General features: G+C 25.0%; 1 protein-coding gene across 1 annotated transcript in view; it reads right to left on the minus strand.

Annotated features, from left to right (window-relative positions):
- Positions 1–12006, minus strand: part of LOC129614077 (bromodomain-containing protein DDB_G0270170) — a 95498-nt gene that overhangs the window by 44185 nt on the left and 39307 nt on the right. The window lies entirely within an intron of this gene.

Below are 12006 nucleotides of genomic sequence, written 5' to 3' on the forward strand. Positions count from 1 at the left end.
TCTCGTTTTTTTCAAAATCGTTAAAAAAATAATCAGCCGTCGAAGTCAACTGCTATGTTAACTCTTCTTTTAAGTTTTGATCTCATCCAAAAAGTATGCAATAATTATAAAATGGTATAATATTACAACAATTTTTATATAGAAATAGGAATAATTTAAGCAGATTGTGTTCTTTAAATTTTCCACGGTAAATGGAAAATTTAAAGAACACAATCTGCTACTTTTCAGATCATTGCTTTGATCCAAATATATTTGCGATTGCTTTCCTCTTTCATTTTAGATACTTATTTGCTATTTTGTTTTGTGATTTTTGCCTGTCTTTAATATTAGTCTGTTTTATATCTATATATATTAATTTTAATATAATTCAAGAACAAAGGCAGAACATACAAGCTCTGTTTTTGTTTTATTTACGTGTATAAATATAATATTAACATTAGCAAATGCCTAGCAATTAAGGACTAAATAACTATATTTTATTAGTTCTTAAATAAATACCATGTCAATACACAATTAATATCCGGTTTTAAAATTTTGAATGATGTGATTAAAGGATTAGTAGATAAATAGAAAAATAAAGTAGCAATTTGTAAATTTTATTTAATTAGATATTGAAATTATACTGTTAAAATGCCATACAGAATTGGTTTGATATTGAAAAGAATTAAGTGAATCTACTTCAAATGAATTCAAATTTTTTATGATTCTTTTAAGAGATTCAACCAAAACTTCTAATAAGAACAAAATAAAGTTGAGGGTTGTTCTTAAAGAACTTGTGTATAAATTATGTAAATCAAAATTAAATTAATACCCTTGACTTTATTGAAAAAAATTTTTATTTTTTTTTTTCTCTTCTTAGTGTTACGATACAAAAAATATGTTCGAGCAGAAATTATGGATTTTACCTAATAGAGAAATGCAAATGACCAGATTTAAATTATTTCCTACTCAACACATATAGAGCTTTTACATATAGAGCCATCTTCGGCTCCCACATTATGATTATCAAAATTTTTGTTTCCCAAATTTACTAAAATTCTTCCTATACTTTATACAATCATACCTGGAAGTCATACCGTGCTTAGATCTATATAAGTTTTAAATTTTATTTGACCCGTTTTTCTGGAGCTATAGACCACAGATTCAACTAAGTTGTAAAACAAATTTTATAGCACTCCAACTGTACTGAATCCAGAGTTATTCGAGCTCAAATTTTTCGGCGGTATATCACAAATAATTAATTATACAAGTTACTATTAAAAAAGCAAAAACTCATATCCTTGAAAATAGTAAATTGTAGTAAAAAAAAAATTCTTCGATTTGAAAATCAATCTATTTTTAATTTTCTTAAAAGCTCCAGCAAGGACTTTGTATTACATTTGGTCATCCATTAATTATTATTAAAAATATTATTTTATACATTCTATCACTTGGCAATAGTTCATCTACTATAATTTTGTTGCTTAGCTTTACTATAACTATACATCACTTTTAATCATCGCTTTGAAAAAAAAAAAGTAATAGTTTTGAAATTCTAATCACACTCAGTAGAAAATAATTACGAAAAAAAAATATAATAAAAATAGTAAAATATCAAAAGTAATTGAGGAAACTGTGAAACATTTAACAAGTCCTTAAGGACATAATATTATTTTTATTTTCTTGTTTTTATTTCTCAATAAAAAAGAAATTAAAAATAAAAAGTAAGAAATATAAAATTTATTTCCTCAATTAATTGAATAAAATAGAAATTGTTTTGAGGGTTTCTTTTCATTAATTTTGAAAGAAAGTGATAAAATTAAAATGTAGATTCACGTTATTTTTTACAATTGATAGAACTTTTCGTAATTATAAATTTTTATTATACTAAAATAATTAAATTTAAAAACTTAAATTTAATTATAATTTATAATTCTTCAAATGGTTTAATCTACTTTGGAATCAGTCAGAGTTTCTATGGTAACAAGATAAAATTTTAATATTTTTTTAAATTCTACTTTAGGTTTGGAGAATTTGTACTACCACTATCTCACTGAGTTTGGCAATTTCTTAAATTTCTATATATGATTCTAAATATTTGTAATACCATGCTCTTTTAAATAATATAAAATTATTAAAAAATTTATTCTTTGAATATAATTATTTACATTTAAAATTCTTAGAGATTAAAATTTTTATTTTCTCTTTATTCCAGAACTTGTAAACATCATACGTGTTTCTTTGTACATAATAATACAGACCCCAAGGACATCTTTAAGAGATTTGTGTCATTTCTTTGTCCATGAATTTTTTTTTTATGTCATATGTATTACCAAGTCAGAAGGGTCGTCATATTATTTAAATTATTAACAAAGGAAATATACATACATATGTATATATAATATGTATATTTTTTATTTTATAAATTTGTATATACATACGATTATTTTGATGTAAATAATTTATTTTTTTTTGTATAAGTCGTCACCTTAATAATTGAATGTCGTATAAATTTTTTGGCATTTTTTCACTTAATATCATGATTTTTACTAAAAATTCACAATCTATGGAATGCTTTTGTCAGAATAATCATTTTGTCCTTGTATTCAACGGCATAAGTTACAAGTTTATCTTATATGCAAAAATTAAAGTATATAATATATTATATTTGTCGTATATGTTATAAAAAACTGTTCTATTTCATTAGAGACAAATTCGTAAATGATGTCAGATGAAGTTACTTAATTGTTTTGTATATATCACATTTAATGTAAATATTTTATAGTATACCACAAACAACTTTCGGTTCAGTGCTTGTTTGTCGTATCCCATAATATGTTTTACTTTGCAACCTATATAAAAATAGAAATTATTTTCAAGCAGATATTGTAATTGGCCATAGTTTAATGTGGAACATTGAGCTAGAATTTTAATAATGATATAGAATTAGGTCTAGAGATTTTTTAAAATCAAATTCAGATTTTAAACTTTAAACTTGAATTTCCAAAAATGTAAGATACGCATGTACGACATTCAAGTACTAGGGTAACGATGCGGTAAACACGTTGGTTATATGTGTACATATGTATGTGTTTAGTTTATCTATAAATAGATATGGTCAAAAGAAGCAGGAAATTATCTTCCGGGAATTCATTTCCATAATAAGTTTTCTGTTTTTTTTTTATTGTTTTTTCATGATTTTTTTTTTTGTGTTATTTAATGCTTTTGTTATAAATTTTTTTTCTAACATTGTTAAAATATTTATAAATGCAAGTTACTCATGCCTTTTTTGGTGTAATTACTTAATTTCTATACAACCAAAGATCCAAGATGGGACCAAATCTGTCATCTTTGGATTTTGCTATAAAGTTTTTTTTGGAAAAGTTGGTGTCAGCTTTCATTTTTTGTTTGTTTGTGATTAAATATAAAAATGTCCTATTTTTTTATTATTTTTAATTAGATCAATTTTAATATAGTTAAATTTTTCGTTCTCTTCATTCAGTATTCAAAAAAAATTTGAAATAAAATTCACCTCAATGTTATTTTAGAGAAATAAAATTGTGAATTCCGATGACAATTTTACAATTAATAATTAAAATAATTTCTGTTTCGGAATTCAAATAATTATTTTTAAATAAAATTTAATTTAAAATATATTTTAATGGTTATTGTATAATAAATGACGTATACAGCAATATTGTATACAAAATTTTTCCTTGTATAATTTAAAATTTTATCTATAATTTTTTTTTACTGATTTTTGTATGATTTTCCAAAATAACCAAGGCCAAATAAAGAAACCAAGAAAAGAATGAGTTTCGAAAGAAAATAAAACTTGATAAAAAAAATTGATTAAATTTTTCCTTATTTTTTTCAGATTTGATTGAAATATTTTACATTGAATCCAATGGAGCAATTCAATGGAAATGCATCAATAACATTAGGCCAATCTTTATACATTTTCAATATACGTGATTATAATATACAAATTATTGGTATAAATTCTTGATTATTCAAATACCTTTGATAAAATTTTTAAAAATAGAATTTTTTTTAATATAGCATATTAATTTTTTTTTTGAAAGCTGGTAACTTTGCTATTATTGTAATAACAACGAAGGAAGAAAAAATTTTATTTCTTTTCTGAATTCCTGTTTTTTTTTTTGACACAAATATAAGAGGCGTTTTAAAGGGAATAAAAATTATTGTACTCATCCTTTGCAATATACACGTTATATTTTTTTTTTCTTTTTTAAGTATTGTCCTTTAAAATATTTTATTATTCAAACTTTTGTTATCATCATTTTGGGTAAAATAAAAAATTACGTTATAAATATTGTGTTATTATATATTTGATAGGAACATTTATAGAGGCAAAAATATAATAATATAAATTATTCATGTATATATAATATTTAACGTGCACCTATAAAATAATACTGCCGCAACTCGATTTATAATAAAAATAAGATAAGTAGTAACAGAAAATGTGCACTTACGTTTGATTTATTTTGAGTTGGTCTTTAATTTAATTTATGGAAATAACCTTCTACTGTAGTATATAGACTGTATGATCTATGAGCCAATAACTTTAGTGTTATGTTGTAAGGTGTTGAAATGGTCGATTTCTTGTGAGAATATTCATAAACACTGTCTTCAAGCCCAGGCTTTATGGGAGTCTTTTTAGGCACTAATTAACACGAGAAAATGTTTTTTTTTTATTTTATGCGAAAAGACTCTGATCGAGTTCTGATATAGTTGTTCAGTTTTTCCCAATTTTTCTTATGAAATTTTCTGATTCCTGTAATTAGTACCTTAAGCTACTTGTTTCTGACATTGAATTGTTAATTTTAAACTTTAAATAATTTCATAAGTTAATACTAAACCATAACCTTTCTCTTTGATATTCATAAGTAATTGCGATTAAATTACAGCAAGTGAGAACCGAGTCTCTTTGTTTGTATTTCAAAAGTTATTAGTTTAAACAATTTCATATTTTTTATCATAACGGATTTTTTCTAAATGATAATGTTATTCTAGAGGTGTGACATATTTATAAATTTATGTATGTTGTTTTTTTTTTGTATAATATATTGAACGTTTTCCTTTTGTAAAACATTTTTCTTTTGAATGTGTACGGGAGCAAAAAAAAAAAGAAATTTGAATAATAATTTTAATGTGGTTTTTTTTGAAGATGACGAAAAAAAGAAAAGAAAAACTTGTTAGCTGCTATTAAATACAATTGTAATGTCAGCACTTTTTTATACTTATCTCTGGACCAAAATTTTATAGGAGTAAATTCATATCAGCCTACAACATTACATTATATTTAGCGACCGCATTGAATACAATAAGAGAGGTTATTTAATGGCACCAAATTTCGCATACCGAATTTTCGGCGGGAATGTGTTTCTTGATGTTAGGAAAACGTAAAAAAAACTATTTTAAGAGAGATGTCTGTTGGTCAGTCTGTCTGTAAAAATCTGTACCTCAAGTCCGACTGAACAGAATTTGAGGAAAACTTATATTTGAATATACTTTGAGAACGTGTTGATTTGATCCACTTTTGGGATACACCAGGTTCCTGAAACTGAACCATAATTACGGATTGATTTTAATTTTTTTGACTATTTTTTAGAAAATAATCAGTATAGTTTCCTATACTGATTTATAGGAATTTCATATACAAGAAGCATCTAACAATACAACAAGTTATCTAACTTTTTGAGGAAATCATTTTTTTGAAATTAAATGTTTGCAATTAATAAATAAAATATAAAAAAATTAATTAGCAAATTTTTCGGCAATATTCGGGTTCGAACTTTCACTGAGGACCGATTTTACATGTTTGATCATTTTTCAATTGTTTATTGACGGAATATTTTGAAATTTAATATTTAAGTTTTGGTTATTAACGAAATTGACTTTGAAGCTTTGCAAGGAAATCAGGTCACGGAAACTGTACCTCTAATAATAACCAAATTTACATTATGTTGGGTACATAAATTAAAGCCTACTTTCATAAAATTTGAAATAAATAAAGAAATTTTCATTGACTCTTTCAGCACTTTTAAAATGCGGTCGATTATGTGCTGACCACATTTGATTTTTTTTATATTACAAATAGAAAAACATAAAATTATTTTTATAGGATATTTGACAAAAAAAAAATAAATATTAAAATAGGTAATTTAATTTATATAAGAAGACCGCTATATTATAATTTAAAAGAAAAAATAGAAAAACAACATATTTTCTTTTGAAATTTTCACAATCATGATACCATTCTATATAGTGAATTAAATTAAAACATTTGAATAGGTGATCTTAATGACAAATAATATTTATATTATTGTATATAATAATTTCTATATTATTTTCTAGAATATACGAAGGAAATATTTTTGATATAATAATTTATTTGGTTTTTTTCTTATGAGTTGTGGGTGTATGCAAATTTTTGGGCTTGTTTAGGGCGTCGTTTCAGTTATATAATGCGACTGTATCGGGAGAATATTAAAGTAATACGTAGAATATTTAGTAAAGTATACGTAAAATTTTTGTTATATTACGAATCATTCATATATTCGTAATATAACAATAATTCCACAATATATGAATGATGCACAAGCTGGCAATGAAGTTGAATAGTTTTAACAAAAAAAATTTAAATTTGATATATGAAATGCAAGGACATATTTGTATTGCATATTAGTAAATATTGATAATCTATTATTCCTTGAATTAGTTTTTTATTTATAAATTACAAAATTTAACATTTTCATTTATTTTATTTTATATACCTACAAATTTGTCACATGTCAACCTTTGGTGTCAGTCACAGAAGCATACAGTTACCACGAAAGACAAAGAAGAATATAAATGAGCGAAATATGTTTGGAAAAATTCACATACTTTATCAGAATCATTACTAGATATACCATTGAAATTAAGAAGAGTGAGAAGAGTGTAACTCTCGCACTTACTTTTAGAATTTATGAAATTCCAAAAAACCTTGGGATTTCAAGCGATATCTTCCGATATTCGAGAAATATACAAATCATATTACAATTTTATACTTCTCTTTATTGGAGCGACGACTTGCTGAAATACAGAATAGTCCATGGAATACTGGAAAGCCACGTATTTACGTCACAGTTTGTTCTTTTTATTGCGTAGAGTTCTGACTTCCCGGGTAAACCGGGTAATGGGAATTAAAAAGATTGAAGGCAAAAAAATAACTATAGCTACATTATCATTTATATAATGTACTTTCTGTTCTAATATTTTTTAAAATTTTGAATTTTATTAAACACTATTCCAAATACTAATTAATATCAAAATTTAGCTTTATCGACGCTCACATTTTTCGAAATATTTCAGATCAAATTCAAATTGTTGTTAACAAAAAAAATTAAAAATTCTTTAGAAATATATAAATTGTTTTTTTTTAGATATTTTACGAAGAAAATTTTAAATTTAAGATCTTGAATTTGCATACATACATACATCAATATAATCCATATAAATATTTCAATTTACACACCAACATTTTTCTCGTATTGTTACCGACCGTATTGTGTAAACAATAGGTAGGTTATGTGATGGCAAAAAATTTTGCATATCGAGTTTTCGGTGGGAACGTACTTCTCCATAGTAGGGAAGTGTAAATAAACTATTTTTAGCAACCTGTCGGTCTGTCGGTCTGTCGTGCTGTCGGTCTGTGTGTGCGCGCGTGTATCTCAAGTTCGGCTGAACCGATTTTGATGAAATTTTATATGTAAGTTTGTTTCCACCATGGCAAGGATCGATCAACTTTTGGTATATATCAGGTCGCGGGAACTGCACTTTTTAGGGGCCTGTTTTACATTTTTGAACATTTTGAAGAAAATATTCAACCGATTTACTTGAAATTTTATATATAAGCTCAGCTCGACCGTCCGCAAAAATTCGTATGTTTTGGAAGAAATCAGGCATCGGCAACTAGACGTTTACTACGGGCCAAATATACATTTTTGTGTATATAAAGAGAAATGATCAACCGATTTCATTGAAATTTAATATATGAACTCCTCGTATTAAAACAATGAACATATAAATTTTTTGGAAAGATCAGGGCTCGAAAACGGATTTGCGGGCCGATTTTACATTTTTCACCATTTTGAAGAAAGTATTCAACCGATTTACTTGAAATTTCATATATAAGCTTTGCTCGATCATACGCAAAAATTCCTAACTTTTGGAAGAAATCAGGCATCAGCAACTGGACGTTTACTACGGGCCAAATATACATTTTTGTGTATATAAAGAGAAATAATCAACCGATTTCATTGAAATTTAATATATGAATTCCTCATATTAAAGCAATGAACATATAACTTTTTTGGAAAGATCAGGGCTCGAGAACTGATTTGCGGGCCGATTTTACATTTTTCACCATATCCACAGAATTAATTGATTGAATTTCTTGAAATTTGATATTTGAGTTCTGGCTGTTACCGAAACTAACTGGCGAGCATTTCAGGGAAATCGGGTAGCACAAAGCGAAACTCTACTAAGAGCCAAATTTACATTTTTCTAAGTATGTTAAGTATAAGCTTACTACAGTCGTAAAAATTGGAAAGAAGTACATATTTAACAGACATTTTTATAATATTCTGTAACACTTTCATTTAACTAGACAATACACAATGCTGTCGGTTATGTGCTGACCACATCAGATTTTTTTTTATTTATTATTCTTAAAATCCGAAATTAGAAAGTGTGGAAAACGAAAAATAATATTAATATATGTATGTGAGGACCGTTTTTTCAAAACTTTATATCTCCATTTTTGACCAAAATCGAGATATACATACTTTCCGGCTAATTTTTTACTCTTATTTCGATTGGAATTAAAATAAAACTGCTAAACTAAATACTTTCGACGTTATAAGCATTTAAAAAATGAAAGTTTTTGCAAATCTCAATAAAATACTGATCTTATTGAGTTTTGAAAAACCAAATCAAGTATTACAATTTCTTTCCTTCATAAAAAAAAAATTCTTTTCGTTATCAAGTATGTGTCAATATATTATTGCATATACACTTACATACATATGTATATATTATTCTGTAAGAATATGCAAAAACATGTCACATGGCTTCATGTGTGATTCATTTTCTGCAAAATTTAGAAAAAACATTATATAAAACTAAAAAAAAATACGTTTTGCACTTGTTCTCTGATTCTTGCACTAGCCAAAATAAAAATACCATTTTACTTGCTGCTTTATTAATGTTTTTAAAAACAAGTAAATGTATAACATCGATTAAACACTTTTTTCCAATTCGAGGACACAGTTTTTTGCCTGCCGATCGAGTATTTGGAAGAGTTGAGCAGGAGTATAGGAAAAAGGAAGAAATTTTATCTCCAAGTGAATATAAAAACATACTAAATAAAACTGGAAAAGTTTTGTCAGCATATAAAGATTTTGTTTTTTATAACTTTCAAGAAACTGCAAGAAAAATATTAAAAACGAAAATGCCATTTAAAATTTCTACTTGTCGTATTATACTTTATGAAAAACAACGAAAAAATGTGTCTATTTCAGTCGGAACTACGTTTGAAGGAGAGTTAGAGGCTTATGACATATTGAAAAAAGGATGTTTAGTGGACTCAATGTCCAGTAATTTAAAAATTTTAAAAAACAAAACCGAGTATCTATTGAAAAAAGTGCAGATGTTAAGAAACTATTGCAATTTTTTGAAATCCCTGCAGATGCCAAAGAATTTTACGAAGAAATAATAAATACGAGTTTCAATCAAAAAGAAAAAGAAGAGAACGATCCATTAAATGTAACCTATGAAGAAGAAGACGATAGTGTTTGAAAATGGTGCATTACGAGCAAATTTCTTATATTCCTATAAGCCGTAAAACTTGACGTTAATATTAAAGAATTTTTATTTACATGTATATAAATATTTTGAAAAATTTTTTTTTTTATGTATTGTTAAAACAACTTTAAAAGAAAGAATTCTTATTTATTTTTTATCTTATACAGTTTTGCAAAAATTTTTGGTATAATGTAGTTTTGCAAAAATTTAAAAAGTGGCGCTTAACAAGTTTTGAAAAAACTGTTGTTTTTTATATGTATTTTTTTCGGGGTACATGAATTCGAATAATATGAATTTTGTTAGCCATTTATAGAAACCTTTGAAAGGATTCAAAAAAACTCAATCTTATGTTTTTCTAGCTAGTAATAAGAATTTAAATAATAAAAATGTGTTTTCCCAAAAACTTAATTTTTCATTTTATGTAGTTTTGAAAAAATGCTCCTCGTATGTATTATGCAAATAAATTACACAAATGGATTAGTATTTGAAATATAAAAGAATTCTTTCCTTTATACGATTTAAAAATATTCGAATTCTTAGCATATTAAAATTCAGTATTAAGAAATTTTCCGAAACAGAAAGAGAAAACAAAAAAAAAACAATTTGTCATTGAAAAGGTGTGTAGGTTAAAAACAAAAATATGTGTTTGTTTTGATATCAAAAGAAATAAAAACTGTCATATTAAAGAAAAACTCCACATGTCATGTGGGGTTTGAAAATTAATATTTATATACCTACATTAAATATAGATATATGTACAAAAATATTATTACAAACGAAGAATTTTAATAAGCAATAAAATCAATCAGAAATATAATCTTGAACTACTAGCTGGTAGCTATATTCGTATATTTTGTTTCGTTTCGATCCGAATATCAAATAATTAAAAGAAAAATTGCATACTTGTAGGCGAATAATTAAATTTGAGTATGTAGCTATTAAAATTTCTTAACATTATGCAACATGAAGTTGATAAAGGTTTTTTAAGAATTTTGAAAAATTTTATTTCCTTTAGTGTTAAAAAAAATAGTTTTGAATATTTTTGTATTAATTGGGAAATGGAATATGAATTTATTACTTAAGTTTCAAATATTAGCTCATTGTTGCTGTGCAGTCTTGAAGTCATAAAAAATTGGAACAATCCATGAGTTGGAGTTAAAATTTTTTATTTTTTGTAAAAGAAGACGAGTTTTTTAAAGAAATTGTATAAGGAAAATCTTTAAAAAGTAAAAATACTGAAAGTAATTTTGATGAATAAAAATATACAAGTACACCCTTTGAATTTTTCTCAAATTGTGAGAACTCTATTTATGCATATGCTTCTAAATGCTTCCTAATTCTTTTGCATATTTGCATAGTTTAACAGTGTAATTAATTTTATTTAATTTTGTAAGGAAGAATTTTTTATATAGTGTAATATTTTCATTCTCGAGTAGTTTTGAATTCATTATAAATATTAAATTGTGACGAATTTTATATTTTTCACGATTCTTCAATACAATTTTAAATTCAGATATTTAGCTTCAATAAAGAAAAAATTTTAAAACATATACAATATAAATATTGAGGACATCATTTTAAATCTTAGCCGAATTTAGGATTGCAACTATATTTGAAACTGTAAATGTAATTTTACTCATGGTTCTTTAAATAAATTATAAAACATATGCCATATTACTGAATTTATGAGCATATATTTGAATACCCGTATTACTAAATTGTAGTTAAATAAATAAATATATATGTACAAATGAAATTAAGTCATCAAAAATAACATTATACCTGTGGTTTTAATATTTGAATTATAAAAACATTTGAAACTAAACAACATTTTTAAGTTCATTTTTCATGTCTTCAATATATTGAATCGCTCTGCCTACACAAATTTCATATTATAATAATATTAAATGTACATTTTGAAATAATAAAAAAAAATATAGTAATTTATTACTAAAATAAAGGTCATCAGTTGACCTTTAAATGAAACCAAAATACAAATGGTTTTGGATATTTTTCTAACATTCTTTTACTCTAATATTTCGTTTTTTTTTTGTTTTTATTTTTGTTTTGTATTTGAAATGAAAGTTCTTCCCACTTTCATTGTTTTACAAATGAAATACTTTTAAATTGTCCTTTTTTTTGTAAGAAAGG

The sequence above is a fragment of the Condylostylus longicornis genome, unplaced genomic scaffold (assembly GCF_029603195.1).
Source record: "Condylostylus longicornis isolate FDR11 unplaced genomic scaffold, ASM2960319v2 ptg000100l, whole genome shotgun sequence".
Lineage (NCBI taxonomy): Eukaryota > Metazoa > Arthropoda > Insecta > Diptera > Dolichopodidae > Condylostylus > Condylostylus longicornis.